The sequence below is a fragment of the Heterocephalus glaber genome, unplaced genomic scaffold (genome assembly GCF_053883595.1).
Source record: "Heterocephalus glaber isolate CG9 unplaced genomic scaffold, H.glaber_assembly_v1.0 deba00000594, whole genome shotgun sequence".
NCBI classification, from domain to species: Eukaryota; Metazoa; Chordata; class Mammalia; order Rodentia; family Bathyergidae; genus Heterocephalus; species Heterocephalus glaber.
The window spans coordinates 13,952,188-13,967,426 of record NW_028258151.1 but is presented as its reverse complement, the minus strand read 5'-3'; the positions used below and the strand labels follow the sequence as shown (position 1 = coordinate 13,967,426).

The following is a 15,239-nucleotide window of genomic DNA, read 5'->3' as shown; positions in this document are numbered from 1 at the left end:
AACCAGGCTCCTGGTGGGCCTGTCCAGCTTTGTACATCTTTTGCCCTTCCCTAGGTTTTGCAGTCTCCTGGAGATGGTGCTGTGCCAATACTGGACCCTTGGGGTGTCCCTGCCCTGGGCAAGTGTGGCCTTACGGGCATCAGGGGGGATACTGGCTTTCCAGGTGAGCCTGGCTGGCAGTGGTTGGGTGTGTGTGCTCTGGGCAGCACTGTGGCTCTTCATGCGTGAGGGTGCATAATGACGATCATTAGTAGCCACCTGCATTCACTGAACTGAACGTGGCCCAGGAATAAATATGGAAGTGAGCTCGCCTGGCACACACCTACCACCAGAGCCCAGTGCCTGAAGCAGACACACTACTAGACGGTGGAGCCCATAGCATGCAAAATTAGTGCTTAGCCAAAGACACAGGGACTCTAGGGTCCCTAGGGATCTGTCATGAGGGCCCTCGTTAGCCCCTGAAGGGCACCTGCTCACTCAGCCTGCTCTGCTGAGCTTGCCCAGACCTGCCCTGTGCCCCAGCCTCCAGGTCTGCTCTCTGCATCAGAGAATCATTTTTTGTGTCCATACAGTAAAAGGTTTCCTTTGTTAGTTCTTTGAGATGCTCACTTAATTTTATTTTATTTTTTTAACATCACAACTCTAGTAAAAGAAATTTGAAAGGGAAGAAAAAGCCAAGCACCCAACCGCCCAGTTCTGCCCATACATATCTGCTATCTACCCAGGAACCACACACCTTAACTTTTTCCTGAATTTCCACTTTGCCATTTTCCCTGAGCCTGGGACAGCCCAATACAGCTGGCAGGATGTAGAGGACCACCTCACTGTGCAGCTTGAAAAGGTGAGGAAGGACTTGTCCAAGGTCATATAACCTGTAGGATAGCCGGGGCCTCAAATCCCAGGCCGATTCCCTTCTCCCTGCACCAAGCCAAGACCCAGTGCAACAAAAAATGTGCTACTAAGCTGGGCGTGATACCCTACACCGGTAATCCTAGCACTTGGGAGGCTGAGGCAGGAGGATCACCGTGAGTTTGAGGCCAGCCTGGGCTACATAGTGAGTTCAAGGTCAGCCTGAACTACACAGTGAGACCTGGTTTCAAAAAAAAAAAAAAGGGAAATGCACCACTAAACAAACACTGAAGCACAAGCCCTATGTTTCTCCTGATGCCTTCTCATGTGTTCCTCTCTCCCCATGCCCTCCATTTCTCCATACATCCATTCATCCTTCTCTGCCTCCCTCAATATCTCCCTCTGTCAGTCTCCACCCACCTCTCCTATCCCTCCATCCCTCCATCTACCATTTCTCCATTCATCCAGCCAGCCAGCCAGCTGGCTTCTACCATTCAACTTCTACCCAGCAAACATATACTGAGTCTCATCATGCTCTAGGACTGGACAAGACTTTGGGGATCCAAAGAGGACTCCTCACCAAGAGATGGAGGGGAAGGGGAAGGCAGGGAGGGGAAGGGGATATAGAAAAAATTAAAATGTGTTATGTATTTGAACGCGTTCCCCGCATCGAATGTAATCACTATGTATTACAAATATGTACTAATGGGCTGGGGATTTAGCCCAGTGGTTCTGTCGCCTGCCTTGCAAGCACAAGGACCCGAGTTCAATCCCCGGTACAAAACAAAACAAAACAAATATGTACTAATATATATATTTTTTAATTTAAAAAGAAGCCCTGGGCTGGGGATTTAGCTCAATGATGCCACACCTGCCTCGAAAGCACAAGGTCCTGAGTTCGATCCCCAGTACCAAAAAAAAAAAAAAAAAGAGAACCCCTCATCCTCTGGGAAGTCACAGTCTTATGGGGAGGCCACTGGTGAGCAGGCCTCAGCACCAGGCACTATGGAGTGAATAGCCCACCTTCCCCACCTTGGTAGAGGGGTGGATCCCATGGGCTTTCTGGGAAGGAAGACACTGTGCTGTGGTTCTGGGATCCTTTACACCCGTGACAGTCATACATAAGCCCAGTGTTAGTTCAGAGTGGAGCAGGTATGGCTCGGTTCCCCCTTGACCTCCAGCCTGTCCTCCAGAGCCACTGCCCACCTTTGGCCCTCAGTCTCTCCATCCCTCCCCAAGTTGAACCAGTCTTAAGCTTTACAGCTCTCAACTACTTAGAGAATGGTGCCTGCTGGTATTAATTCCTATATTAGCAGTTAGCCCTCCTGTTTCATTCTAACCTATGGCTCTCAGGGATAGGTTTTATGTGCATGTCATTAATCAGATGCCTGGTGCGTGCTTTTGGAAACCCAGGTGGCTTTATGGCTGGTGACTGCTGAGTGGTGTTTGAAGTGAACAATATGCCCCCTCCCTGGCCAATGCTGCTCTGTGACAAAGAGGGCAGAGTTTGAATCATTGCAAGCAGGTCACAGCAGTGTGAGCTGGGGGCTGGGGTTTGTTTTCATTTCGGACTTCCAGGCTGAGGTCAGTGGCAGAATCTGACCTTTACAGATGAAAGGCTCTTTGTAATCAACCCCCATGTTTGTTCCATCGCTGCTGACGCCCCCACCGCATGGCCAGCCACAGGGCCTGTTCTCTCTGTCCTATCACCCAGAGTGGTCACTCCTCTCTCCTACAAGTACAGACCTGGGGGCTGCAGGGTCACTTTCCCTCCCTCTCCCCCACAGGCAGCAGAGGTGAGGGCTGGGAGCTGCAGGACAGGGCTGGTGTTCCCACTTGGAGGCTCCTTGGATCGAGGTCAGCAGGGTCAGGAATAAGGTGGGAGGCGCATGTGCAAAGTCTTAGAATGGAGGGCTCGTGCAGTGAGCAGGCTGGTGTCTAGAGCTCTGAGTTAGCAGGGTCAGTGACGGGAGCTGTAGCAGGGGACAGGAGCTTGGCCTCAGGGAGCTCAGAATTCGGTGCTGAGGGGCCTGGCCTTCTTGCCAAAAGCAGCAGGAGCCAGCAAGGGACACAGTCAGGGAGGGGCAGACAGAGCACTCTGGCTGTTGTGTGGAGAACTGGTCTTTGGATGCAAGGAGGGGACATTGAGAGGCTGGGAGAGTGTCTTAGGGAGCAGGGCCTGTGCTGGGCATGGTGAGCACAGAAGGGACTGATTCAGAAGGCTCCCCAGGTTCTCCTCCCTGAGGATGGAGCTGGAAGGAAGTAGAGTGCTCCCAGGAGCGCAGGCAGGAGCACCATGGAGTGCCAGCTCCCAGGCCTGGCCCTGAACACCAGGTGGTATCAAAGGTGGCCCAAGCAGTATGGGCTTGAGGTGCCTCTGGGGGCCCATGGGAGTCCAGCTTTTCCCACCGCCCAGCCCCCTTCTTGCTTGCTGCTGGCCCCCAGGCCTGGTACCACAGCATGGCACCCAAGCGCAGCAGCACATGGGGTGCGAAGGGGCGGAGGCGAGAGCCTGCTTAAGCAGTGCGAACCCTCCCAGCCTCCACTCTGCTAATTAGACCATCTCCTGACAAAACCAGACTTCCAGGGATGGGTGTACTGGTGGGTGTGGGAGTCAGCTGAGTGTGCCCGCCCAGCAGGAGGCCTATCCCATTGCTGTGCCCACCCTCAGAGACAAACCCTGGGAAAGGGTGGGGCTGCATCCAGAGCAGGGAAGCCCGCAGCTCCAGGGGTCCTGGGAGCCCCGCTTGTGGGAACAGAGCTTCTCTGGAGAAAAAGTGCAAGACTTTTACTGTAGGACAGACCTTCCTTCCTTCCCTCCCTTTATGTGCAAGCAGCTGTGGCCAGAGGGTTGGGAATTCGCACCTGCCCTGGTGTTGGGCCAGGCCACACTGTATGGAGACCCAGCCACCTGCCAGCTGTCTGCTCCGACCAAGCTCCAGGGGCTGGAAGCATGCAGGTTCCAAGTCTGGAGGTGCCACTCCATCAGTGTGGCTAAGCAGGAGGGCACCATGGTCCGTGGCAGCTGGAGACAGCAGAGCTTAGACACCCACAGAGGCCATATCTGCCCCAAGTGCCCTGTGCCTTTGAAATCTCTGAACAAAGGTGGCAGGAGGAGCTGGGGCTGTGAGTGTGGGCGTCTCCCACTCAGCTCAGCTGGGCTTACAGAGGGAGGGTCAGACAGCTGCCCTCAGCCTCTGCATAGGGACCCTCAAGGGGGCTGCAGGTGGCCAGGCAGTTATGAGGGGTCCTCTGCTGGCTGCTCCTTGCCCCCTGGGAAGGCAGGGTATGTCTAAGAGGGGCCAGGATCGGCAGGGCCTGGCCTGCTGGGGAACTGTCTGCCCCCTGCCTGCCTGCCCTACCCAGCAGACCTTGGTGTCCCTTGGCTGTCATGCCCAGAAGGGGCTGCAGCATTCCAGGGAGCCCAGGGTGATGAGTCTGGTGCCACCGGCCAAGGTCAAAACCTCAGATTTCAGGAGATGGGCCTGCTTTTGCCGCAGAACCATGGCTTCTCAACCCGCCCCACCCAGCGGCGGTGCCCTTACTTGCCTCTCCGAGAGGTGGGAGGTGAGGGCCTGCACCAGACCCAGGCCCTGCCAGCCTGGTTCCTAGTGCTATGAAGAGGCCTGACATCCACACACTGGCTCTCCATCGGGGGTGGGAGAGGAGTGTGCAGTCACAGCTGAGGCCCCCCAGGGTTTGGCAAGGGGGTGTTGGGAACCAGGTTTCCTTCCTCTGCTGCCCCACCAGCCTCCGATGCCCCATTCAGGTCCAACCCCCAACTTGCAGGCTGTCTGTACCCCTTCAGGCTCCTTGGGAGCTATGCTGGTCCTGGGGGGTCCAGTATGTACCCCCGGGGACCACAGCAACCCCTCCAGCTGCTGTGTCCAAAAAGCTAGTCCTCCTCTGATGTCTATCACTAACCATCCTCAGAGCTACAGTGAGGATCCCAGGACGTGTGCTTGCTGTCACCCGAGTAACCTAGGTGCTGTGGAGGAAGGTGCCTTTCCTTCTAGAAGTATTCACCTATAGCATGTTTGTTTATTTGTTTATTTATTTATTTCTTCAGTATTGGGGATTGAACCCTGGGCCTTTGCACTGAGCTACATCCCCAGTGCTTTCTTATTTTTTGTATTGAGACAGGCTCTTGGTAAGTCACTAAATTGCCCAAGCTGGGCTTGAGTTTGCCATCCTCCTTCGTCAGCCTCCCAGATTACTGGGATTATAGGCATGAGCCACCCCACTTGACCCAGCCTCATTTCTTCCCTCCTGCCCTCTGCAGCACTCCCCTAGCCCTCTAGGAACAGGTGCCCCCGAACTGGCTCCCCAGCACTCTGCATTCCCTGCACCAGCAGAAACCCAAGCCCTTGCCAGGGGATTTTCGCCTCTGTGTTAGAAATTTCCCACCCCCTCCCCTCCTTCCCGTAAATATGTGCTCTGGTTCTGGTCAAAGAAGCTGAGCTGTGCACTGTGGGCTTGGGCCTGGGCGGCCAGACTGGTAATATTTACAGCGATCGGCTCGGGAAGCTATTAGCTTCCTTTTCTTGTTGTTAATTGAAAGAGGAGAAAATGGTTGTAACACTTCAAAAGGACTTAAAGCCAGCCCGAGAGGCCCGTTGAATTGGGAGGAAGGGGAAAAGGGAGAGAGAGTATTTTAAATAAATAAAGAGAGCCAGCCTGAACCTCCCATAAGGGCAGAATGTTGCTGCTTCTCGTCTTCGGACGGCTGCCTTTCCTTGGGGGTTCCCTGTGGCCTCTCCTTATAAGCTGTATCTCCCTTTTCAAGGGAGCCTGCCTTAAGTGGAGAAGGGAGAAGAAAGAGGGTTTGCCACACACTTTTGTTAATAATGAGCTTCTTTGAAGCTACAGCTAACGAGGCCCTTGGTACCTTCGCCCTTGGAGCAGCAGGGCCCAGGAGCTCCCCGGACTATTGGCCACCTCTTTTTCAGGGTGCAGGGTGGGAATATTCTGTGAAAGCCATTGCTGGGCCCCTGACCTGCATGTGACCTCAGAGAAGTGCCTGGGCTCTGGTCCCCTGTGGATCCTAGGGAGAGCCAAGAACACATCCTCCTGATGAGGCAGGGGCTTTTCTTACTCCTGGGAGATGGGGCCCTAGCCTGCAAGATCAGCCTCCCTGAGCCACTTTTCCCTGAGAGACATGATCCTTCTCACTGAGCCTGCACAAAGGCTTTGCCCCATGGTATAAGCAACTGGATGATGGGAGTGGGGAAACTGAAAGGTCTTCAGGACTGGGAATGTGGCCTGGTGGCCAGGGGCTTGCCTAGCATGCTTAGGATTGGGCTGGGGAAGGTCTTGCCAGGTGTGGTGGTACATGCCTGTAATCCTAGCTACTCAAGAGGCTGAAGCAGGAAGACCACAAGTTCAAGTCCAACCCAAGCAACTTTGTGAGACCTTGTCTCAAAATAAATAATAAAGGGTTGGGGAAGGTAGCTTAGTGGTAGAGCACCCCCTGGGTCCAATCCCTAGTACTGTACAAAAAAGTCTTCACTCTGGGAACCTGCCATTCAATTCTGGCTGATGACTGTCCCCTCTTCCAGGTGGCCTCCCCTGATATGTCCTTGACCCCAGCCTCCTTTCTTGTGGCCACTCTCACTCCCCACACCGTGCTGTCTATCAGCCTGATTGTACCTGCCGAGCAGGTGGCTGGCTGTACCAGATGCAGAGGGACACCTGGCTCCAGCTTCTGGTTGCTAAATGGACACATTAAAGGAAGAATAAATAGCCTTCCCACTGAAGGAGGTGATCTCCATCCCATCCCTTCCTTGCTTCCACCTTGATCATACACACAGGGACATGGTTCAGTTCTGAGCTTGTCAAGGTGAGCACACTGCAGAGCAGGAGGCCCAGGGGCGTGTGAAGTGACTGTGAGCATCCAGCCTACCACAGGATAAGGGTCACTCCCCCATCCTTGGCATTTGGGTCTGGAGGAGGAAACCAACTTCTTCTGGGCAGGGAGGGTTTACTAAGAAAGAAATCGGTAATAGACAGATACTGAAGACAGTGGGCCAGTCTGCCACCCCGGGCAAGGGCTGGATAGGCACGACGCATCAGGTGGGGTCCTCCCCTCTGCCTGGTCCTGCAGCTGGCTGCTGCTTCCTCCCGAAGCCTGACCTCCTGTCTCCCACCTGCAGCTTTGCCCTCTCCTCCCTGGATCCTCATTGTCCTTTCCTTGGGCTGAGACCCAGAAGGGCAGTGACTGGGTCAGCATGGTGACAATGTCAGTAGCTGACTTGATGGGGTTCTCACAACACCCTGCACACACAGCAAGTGGCTTATGTGGATGGCGATAGGCCACCAGGAGCCACCTTGCATTGTGTCTTCAGCAGGCACTAGTCACACATCACGTCAGAGTCCATAAACACCATCACCATTTCAGTTTCCTGTCCAAGGAAACAGAGACGAGAGCCTGTTCAGGTCACAAAGCAGGTTCAACACAGAGACCAAATGCACACCCCTCCTGCCTCCACTCTGCAGCCTCAGAGTCCCACCAGCCTTTCTGGTGTGGCCAGGACTAAGGTCAGCGCACAGCTGGCCTGGGGCCTTGAGCAGGTTTGCAGAGCTCATTACCAATCAAAGGCTCTGAGAAGTCCCACCATACAGATACCAATTTATGTGGGTTTGCTCCAGCAGTTACCAACTGAATTAGCTTTTTTTTTTTTTTTTTTTTTGGTACCAGGGATCAAACTCAGGACCTTGTACTTTCGAGGCAGGCACAATGCCACTGAGCTAAATCCCTGGCCCTGAATTAGCTTTTGGTGACACCTGTTAGTGTCCCAGGATTTGCATGTTCTTCCAAACATACATTGGGAGATGCTGTGTGATGTTCATGTGTTCCTCTTGCTGGCCTTTGGTCAGGCCTGTGCTAGTGTCAGACAGTGGTGAGGCCAGGCCTGTCCCTGTCCTTTGCCTCCCCAGCTCCTGCCCAGCACGTAATAGGCACATGCATACTCCGCAGATGAGGGTTGAGACAGAGGAAGCCATGAGGTAAGCAAGCTGGGGTGGGGCCACAAGATGCTTCCCTGTCAGACCTGGCCTCTGCCCTGTGCTGCCCCGTCTCCTCCTCCTGTCCTGGATCCAGTGCTGGGCGCTCTGGCCACACCCCTGATGGCATCTAGGTGGAACTGAAGGAGCCTGTCCCTTGGGGGGGCCCCCATGTCTTCTTTTTTTTGGTACCGGGGATTGGACTCTGGTCCTTGTACTTGCGCAGCAGGCAGCGAAACCACTGAGCTAAACCGCCCCCCCCTCATGCCTTCTTGGTGGGGTCACAGCCCTCTGCCTTCACCACAAGGCCCTGCCAGCTTTAGTGCCTCCTTTCTCCTTTCCCTTTCAGGCCTATAGCTCCAGCCTTGGCATTCTGATCACATTCTTGGCCCTGCCTGGAATACTAATTCTCCCTAGATGAAATCAGCTGTGTTTAATTTTTTTAAGAGCTGGGGGAAAGGAGGAGATAAGAACCGGGAGACACTAGCAGGAAAAGTGGAGCTTTCCTGAGCCCCTTTCCAGAGCCATCTGTGGACAGCCTGGCTTGAAAATGTGCCAAGACACCAGCCACCCAGGATGCCACATGCCCAACACTGCTCGAGGATGGTGGCCAGCTGGGATGCTATGGCCCTGGCTTGGGAGGGTTGTTTTGGGGTCCCAGGAGGCACCGTTAGAGTGGGAAGTAGGCTGCCTCTGCCCATCTGAAAATTAGGTCTTGTTCAGCTCTTGTCAGAAAATGGGACCTCAGGTCTCCCTTGGGGAGCTCGTATTACATAGGACACCTGCCCCACTGTCTCTGGTGCAACCTGAGTGTGCTCAGAGGGAGCTCAGGTAACCCAATGGCCCTCAGTATTTCTCAGAGCTCCAGGGAGAAGCCTAGGAGAAAAAGGCCATACAGGGAGGTCAGCTCCAAAGCCACCTTAGCACCTGATGACCTTGGACAAGCCCTTAACCAGGCTGGACCCCAGTTGCCTCCCTGGGGCGCAGGGTCATGGCCCTGCTGTCAGGAGCACTATTACAGGAAGAATAGGTGTGCCTCACCTGCAGCCTCAACAGCTGTTACCTGTGGTAGGTGCCTTAATGTCTCTGAATGTGACATCAGTTTCCTCAGTGTGATGGGGACACTGAGGAAGCAGCATCACAGGCCTGGAGAGGGTCATGAGGTACTATAAGATGCATGCAGCCACAAGTCATGGTCACAACCCTGAGGATGGTGCTGGGAGCCTCCTCTTCCCCCTGGAAGCCTCTCAGGCTTTCAGGCTTGATCCTAACCCTAGCCGAGCTGTAGCCCACAGACCTGGCAGGCTTCTCCTCTATGCAGCCTCCCTCGCACTTAGTGCCCCCACCCCCACTTCCCCACTTAACATCCTAATGTCTCCAGAGGAAAGAATGGAATTGTAACCACAGGAAACTTGACAGGATAAGAAACATGATGAAATCAGCTTTGTAAATTATGAAACCCAAATCAGCTGCTCCTCTGGAGACAGGGGACACTGTCAGATGCTCTGCAGGGTGGAGCCCCGGACCCCTTTGCCAGGGGCTGTGAGCATCACTGCCCTTGCCCCCGCCCTCACCTGTTGTCTTGTAGCACCCGAGGTCCTTGGGCCTCCCTCAAGTGCCACTTTCCCCAAGTCCCTGGCCTGCATCACCTGGCTTGGTCCTGCCTCTGCCCTCCCAAGTTACTTTGTCCCAAGGTCTCTTGAGCCCAGGTGCCACCCAGAGCCCCATAGGAGACAAACCTCAAATGCTTCAGTGGAGACTCACTGCCACCCCCTGCCCTCCGTTTTAGCTTTTCGGTGCCCCTGCCACAGAGTAATGTGGCAAGGTTGAAGCCTGGGCTGCCCAGTTCTGTGGCTGCTGGCTTCACAGCCAGGCCCTACCTAGGTCTCTCTGTCCCCCTCCCAAAGCCTCCCCATCCACCCATCCCTGTCCCTGCTGTCCCAGCCACCTGTGAGCCACCAGTGGGCATGTACAGCTGGCCCAAAAGGGGGATGAGAAGCAGATGTGGCTATTTGCCCACCTCCCTCTCCCCTGCAGGGCCTCATCATAAATTATCATCGACCCAATGCTGGCCAGGCTGGAGACAAGTTGGGGAAATAAAGCACCAGGCTCAATAATTGTGCCCTGCTGCCTGAATTTACTTATTTGCGGCTTTCCTACCCAGTATGAAGCGCGACGATAAATAACTGCTGACTATTAGGCTGCTGGACGGAAAAAACACCATGAAATCCATTTCCCGTGGACACAGGCTCAAGCTGGGCTGCTGTCACCACTGGACCACTGGCCTGAATCTGATTCTTCCAGCCCCTCCTCACTCTGCCCTGGGCAGTTTAGAGGGTGAAACTAGGGGCCTAGGAAGACAGCAGGGGCTGTGGGGGGGGGGGTGTCCCCAGCCACATTCCTGAAACCCTGCACTCAGGATGGCAGGACACTGGGTCCCAGATGTTGTCTTTCCCTTCTGTTTGCTCCCCGGACGGAAGGTGCTATCATCGGTGCTGCAGGAACTGTTAAATGATTAAAATGGCCCTGGATTCAACCCTCTTATTCTAGAGGGGCACATGGAGGCACAGAGAGGTTAAGTGCCCTGCTCAAGGTCACACAGAGCAGACCACCTGTGAGCAAGAACAGAGACCTGAGGTGGGGATGCTCCCATCAGCCCCATACTTAGCCAGGACAGGCCCTTTCCTCGTCGCCATTACTTTTTGCCAGGCCTAGGCCAGGTTCTCTGGGGCTGTCGCTGCCCTCTGCCCCAAGAGTAGACCTGGTGGGACTGGGGAGACCCTGCTCTGAGTCTCCCACAGTTTCTGCCCATTTTCTCAAGTCCACAGTGGGTGGAGAGGGGCTACAGGAAGTCTGAGGGCCACATCTGCCTTCAATCCACCCCCACCCCACAAAGTCAGCTCCTCAGGATACAGATGGGGAAACTGAGGCCTGGAAATGTAAAGTGCTTTGTCCCAGGTCTAGGGTGACCCACGTTTCCCAGTTTGGGCACAAATCCCAGGCAAACCGAGACAGTAGTTGCCCTCCCCTGATGTCCCGGCCCGCGGGTAAGTCAACGGAGACCCTAGAGGGGGAGCGAGGATGAGAGGGGACAGGGGACACGAGAGATGGAGACAAGACAGGTTTCTGATCAAGTCTCGTTTATTGCAGAAGCTGTTACAACATATATACCGTAGGGCTAGAGGGGAGGAGCAAGAGGAGGGTACTGGGGCTACTTCCTTGTTGCCGGGTAGATTTGTAGCAGGCCCGGATATGTCCGTAAAAGGCACTCAAGATTTCCAGCGGGGGGGGGGGGGGGCAGGGCCCCCTACACCCTGACCTCCCAGCTGGTGAGCAGCGGTCAGGGTCAAGGCTCGGCCCTGTTCTTTCCAACCCTGTGGCGCCTCCAGGACTCTGAGATACACCCAGCATGCCACCCACCTGTTCCTGGGGCCTCAGCCTCAGTAGGGCTCAGCATGGGGGTTTCCAGCCAGGGTCATGGGAGAGAGGAGGGCAGGGTGGAGCAGTATCCCCGCTGTCTTCCTCTCTTGCTGTGTGACCCCCTCAGTGGCTTCAACTACTCTCCCTGGGTCTGATAACCACCTTGTGCCCCCAACTCTACCTGCTGGTGACAACTCCCTGCCCCACACTCATTTCCCTAACCTCATTCATGACTCCCGCACCCCCTGACATGCCTGCCACCTGCCTGGTGCCCCTGACAAGGACACCAGAATGCCTACTTTATGCCAGCATTGGCTCATTTTCATGCTCATGACCTGAAAAAGCACTACTGTCCTCATTTCACAAACAAGGCAACTGAGATCAGCGAGGTTAAACAATTTGCCCAGTGTCACAGAGCCTAGCTCTGAGTCTGTGGACAAACCAAAATCCAGATAGGAAGAGCAGAGATCTGCCCACAGCCAGGGAGACAAATGGTGGGGTGCGGTGTGCCGCTGGCAGGTGGGAATCCTGCTGGGTGATGGGGAGGCCGGGCTGAGTGGAGGCTGCTCCAGCTTCCCTTTCATAGGTGAGGAGGCCGAGGCTCCCGGAACAGTGGTGCCTGGGCTCTCTCTGCCCCGAAGTCCCTGGTGCCAGTCCCCAGCCTGCCTTGTGACACACAGTCCCCTCTATCTCCTGGCTACAGCTCCCCAGGGAAAGCAGCAACTTTTACTGGCTCGCCTGGGGGAACCAGGCTGCTCCATCTCCCTAGGTGGCTCAACTTTATTTTTGCCAAACACATTCTGAGTGACAGAGTTCCCGGGCACTGGGTTGGTGATAGGAAACCCACAGGAGCCCAAGTGACAATGCGGAGAGGCAGACAATGATGGAATCACACTAATGGGCCACTTGTCTCCCCTTCCACCTGGCCTCCCACCTGGGGTGGGGGTTTCTGCACAACTCTGGGCTGGGTGACCTGAGCTAGGCCACAGGCCAGCCTTGAAGAGCCCTCAAATAGCTAAGGAGTCCCAGATGCTCCTCTGCATGATCGGCTGTCTTCCCCCATCAGCCAGCAGGGTGCTGCCTCTTCCCATCCTCCATCCTTCCCAGCTGGGCTATGGGCAGGGCCAACTTTGCAGGAGGCCAGGCCAGGCTGGCAGGACACTGGCACCAGTGTTTTTCTCGTGGGTCTCAGAGAGGACACTGTCCACCACCTAGCCCAGGACCCAGTTTTCAGCCCAATGTGACCTGTTCCACCTGCCTCTTCTGGTTCCAGGGAACAGGGTCTGGGTTGTGGGGCACTGGCTCGGGGTTGGGGCTGGCCAGGTGGAGGTGACACACAGAGGCCCTGCATAGGCCTGTTTCCCTCTTTATGTCTTGAGGGGCCCTGTTCTGGGCATGGAGGTGGTGCCACAGACCCTAGGGAGCAGGAGGGCAGCCTATGGGGTATGCGCAGGTGCACCTCTGCCAGACCCGCAAATCTGGCCTCAACTGCACCATCGTTTATTTTAATGCCTCTGTGGTCCGTGTGTGGTTGTGGGTGAAATACAGCCCCGCATCGTTTACTGGTGGGGATGTTAATTGTGCACTGCTGGTGTAGGATGAATACACATTTGGGGGTGTAGATCACTGTGGCAGTTATGGCTGGCCACGCAAGTGGCTACTGTGTGAGAGAGGCCAGTGGAATGAATGGGCCCAAGGGCAGAGCTGCGGTCATGAGGGGCAGGGAACAGGTCTAGGGCAGCTGGACACCCCAAGTTAGGAGATGCCAGGAGATGGGGAGAGGGGAAGGAAGAGTCATCTCTGCCTGGAAAGGCTTCTCTAGTCTCCTCCTCTATACACCACCATTGAGGAGTGAGGACAGGGTCTGCTTCCATGGATCAGGCAGGGCCTGTGGGCCAACCCCCCGCCCCTGGACATCATCTCCTGTGCAGTAGAGAAAACATCCCCAGTGGTGACAGTAGCACATGCAAAGGCCCAGGAAGGAGGAAGGTTGCCCTTGTGGCATTTGAAGGGAAGCCCAGAGAGGGAAAAGTCAGTGGTGAAGGGTCTGGACTTCACCCTGAGGCTACCCTGACGGGGCTTCCCCGGAGGGTGGCAGGGCAACTCACCATCTGTGGAGCAGAAAGGGGCAGCTGGCCCTTCTTCCGGGGGGGGGGGCGCTGAGCACAGCCCTGTCTGTGGCCCCCAGAATTTTCTCAGCATCATCTCCCTCCCTCCTCCCTGGCTCCCTCTGGGAATGCTGTTCCTTCCCCACCTCACAGCAGAGGACACGAGGCCTGGAGAAGTTAAGAACAGACCTAAACTGGTGTTGCCCGGGGAGGCAGATCTGGAATTTGAACCCAGCCCCACTCACACCCCGCAGGGACCCAGCCTCTGCTCTTGGCAACCAGCCTGAGCCTTTCACCAGCCCTATGGTCCAAAGCCTGCTGCCTGTCTGTGGGCCATTGTCCCTGCTCCCCAACTAGGCTGCCCGGCAGCCACACAGGCAAAGGGACTGGGCTGCCCTGTGCCGGCACATGCTGCAGCTACCGTGGACCCAGCGGGGATGGACTTGGAGGAAGATTTATGAGCTGGGTTAAAATTTAATTTGGGTGGAAGATCCCGGCCAGCCGAGCTGGCTGCCCCAGACAAATGGCCTCATCCCTGCCGGCTCTCCTGCCCCTGTGGCAGCCTCTCCCTTCCTCCCCGGAAGGCCGCCCGCCGCCCAAGAGAAATCAGAGCGCCAATTGGATTTGGGGCAGGCGCAGCAGGCGCTGAGGTTTGATTGCACTTCAGTTTGAAATTGAACAGGGCAGGATCGGCTTTGGGCAGGAAAGGCCTCCGCTGGGGCTTCTGGGCTCAGCTCACCAGAGGGGCCCCACACAGCCCTGGGCACCCCACGTGTCCACTCAGGGCCCCTTCCCACTGCCCTTAGTCCCATCTTCTTCCCAGAACCTCCAGTCTTCCCCAGAGCCTGACAGCTGGGGCTTGAACCCCTCAGACATGCTGGGGGAACTCAAGCAAATGACTGGGCCTCTGTAAGCCTCAGCGTCCTAATCTGTGAAATGGGGATCACAATAGACCCAGTTCTTACTAGATGACATAATATGTGGAACTGAGCCCCTGGATAAACAGAAGCCCTCACTCTCAGGGCAGCACGAGCAAGGGCACACTCTGATCTACACTTCCCAGCTCCCAAAAAGCCTTGTAGTCCTTCATTCTACCAGGGCTGGGCCCTCCTTCTCTGGGCACAGGGTGTGGCTTTTGGTCCACTCAGTCTGGGGCTGGTGGGATGAGGGACAGTGCTGGGGTTACCTGAAGCATGGAGTATGGGGGCCAAGGCATGCACACCCTGCTCCCTCCTAGCTGTCCCCTGCCTGAGCATGCAGTTCTCATCTCCTAGTGTGTTGGGTGCTGCCTAGGTTCCAAGCCAGCACTGCCTACCCATTTTAACAGTTTTTTTTGTTTTTTTTTTTGGTACCGGGGATTGAACTTAGAACCTTGTGCTTGTGAGGCAGGCACAGAGCCACTGAGCTAAATCCCCAGCCCTATGCCTACCCATTTTAAGACAAGGAAAGCGAAGAGACTGGAGAAGAGACAGAGGAGGAGACTGCTCCAGGGCTCTAGCAGGGATGGCCAAGTCAGCCCCACACGTCCACTGACTGCAGACCACATCTGGGCCACCACAGCAGAGGGTCATGGAGGGGCAGGAGGAGCTCCTGCAAGGAAGGGCATTCTGGCAGAGTGTGTGCCAGGAGCTCCTCAAGGCTGGGGGACAGGCCTCCTCCCTACCTGCAATGCACACACACACACACACACACACACACACACACGTCACACATGTTCATGCTGGTGCTGGCATGGTTCCAGGCCCAGAAATAGCCGTGTCACCTTCAGAGGCTGTGTCCCTGTGGCTGCTCTGCCCCAGGCCTAAGGGGGAGGTTGCGGAAGGGAGGAGGCAGCATCTCTGGGGCTGCAGGAGGTGTGTG

The 15,239-nt window shown here is 55.7% G+C and overlaps 2 protein-coding genes and 1 long non-coding RNA gene across 7 annotated transcripts in view; 2 read left to right on the top strand and 1 right to left on the bottom strand.

Annotated features, from left to right (window-relative positions):
* Positions 1–15,239, top strand: part of Macrod1 (mono-ADP ribosylhydrolase 1) — a 142,345-nt gene that overhangs the window by 54,749 nt on the left and 72,357 nt on the right. The gene's annotated exons all lie outside the window — the stretch shown is intronic.
* The window catches only part of Flrt1 (fibronectin leucine rich transmembrane protein 1), an 81,293-nt gene that overhangs the window by 23,415 nt on the left and 42,639 nt on the right, over positions 1–15,239 (bottom strand). The gene's annotated exons all lie outside the window — the stretch shown is intronic.
* Positions 7,829–11,081, top strand: LOC147829504 (uncharacterized). The gene is made up of 2 exons (XR_015448850.1): positions 7,829–9,393; positions 9,889–11,081. It is a non-coding gene; the product is annotated as an uncharacterized LOC147829504 (long non-coding RNA).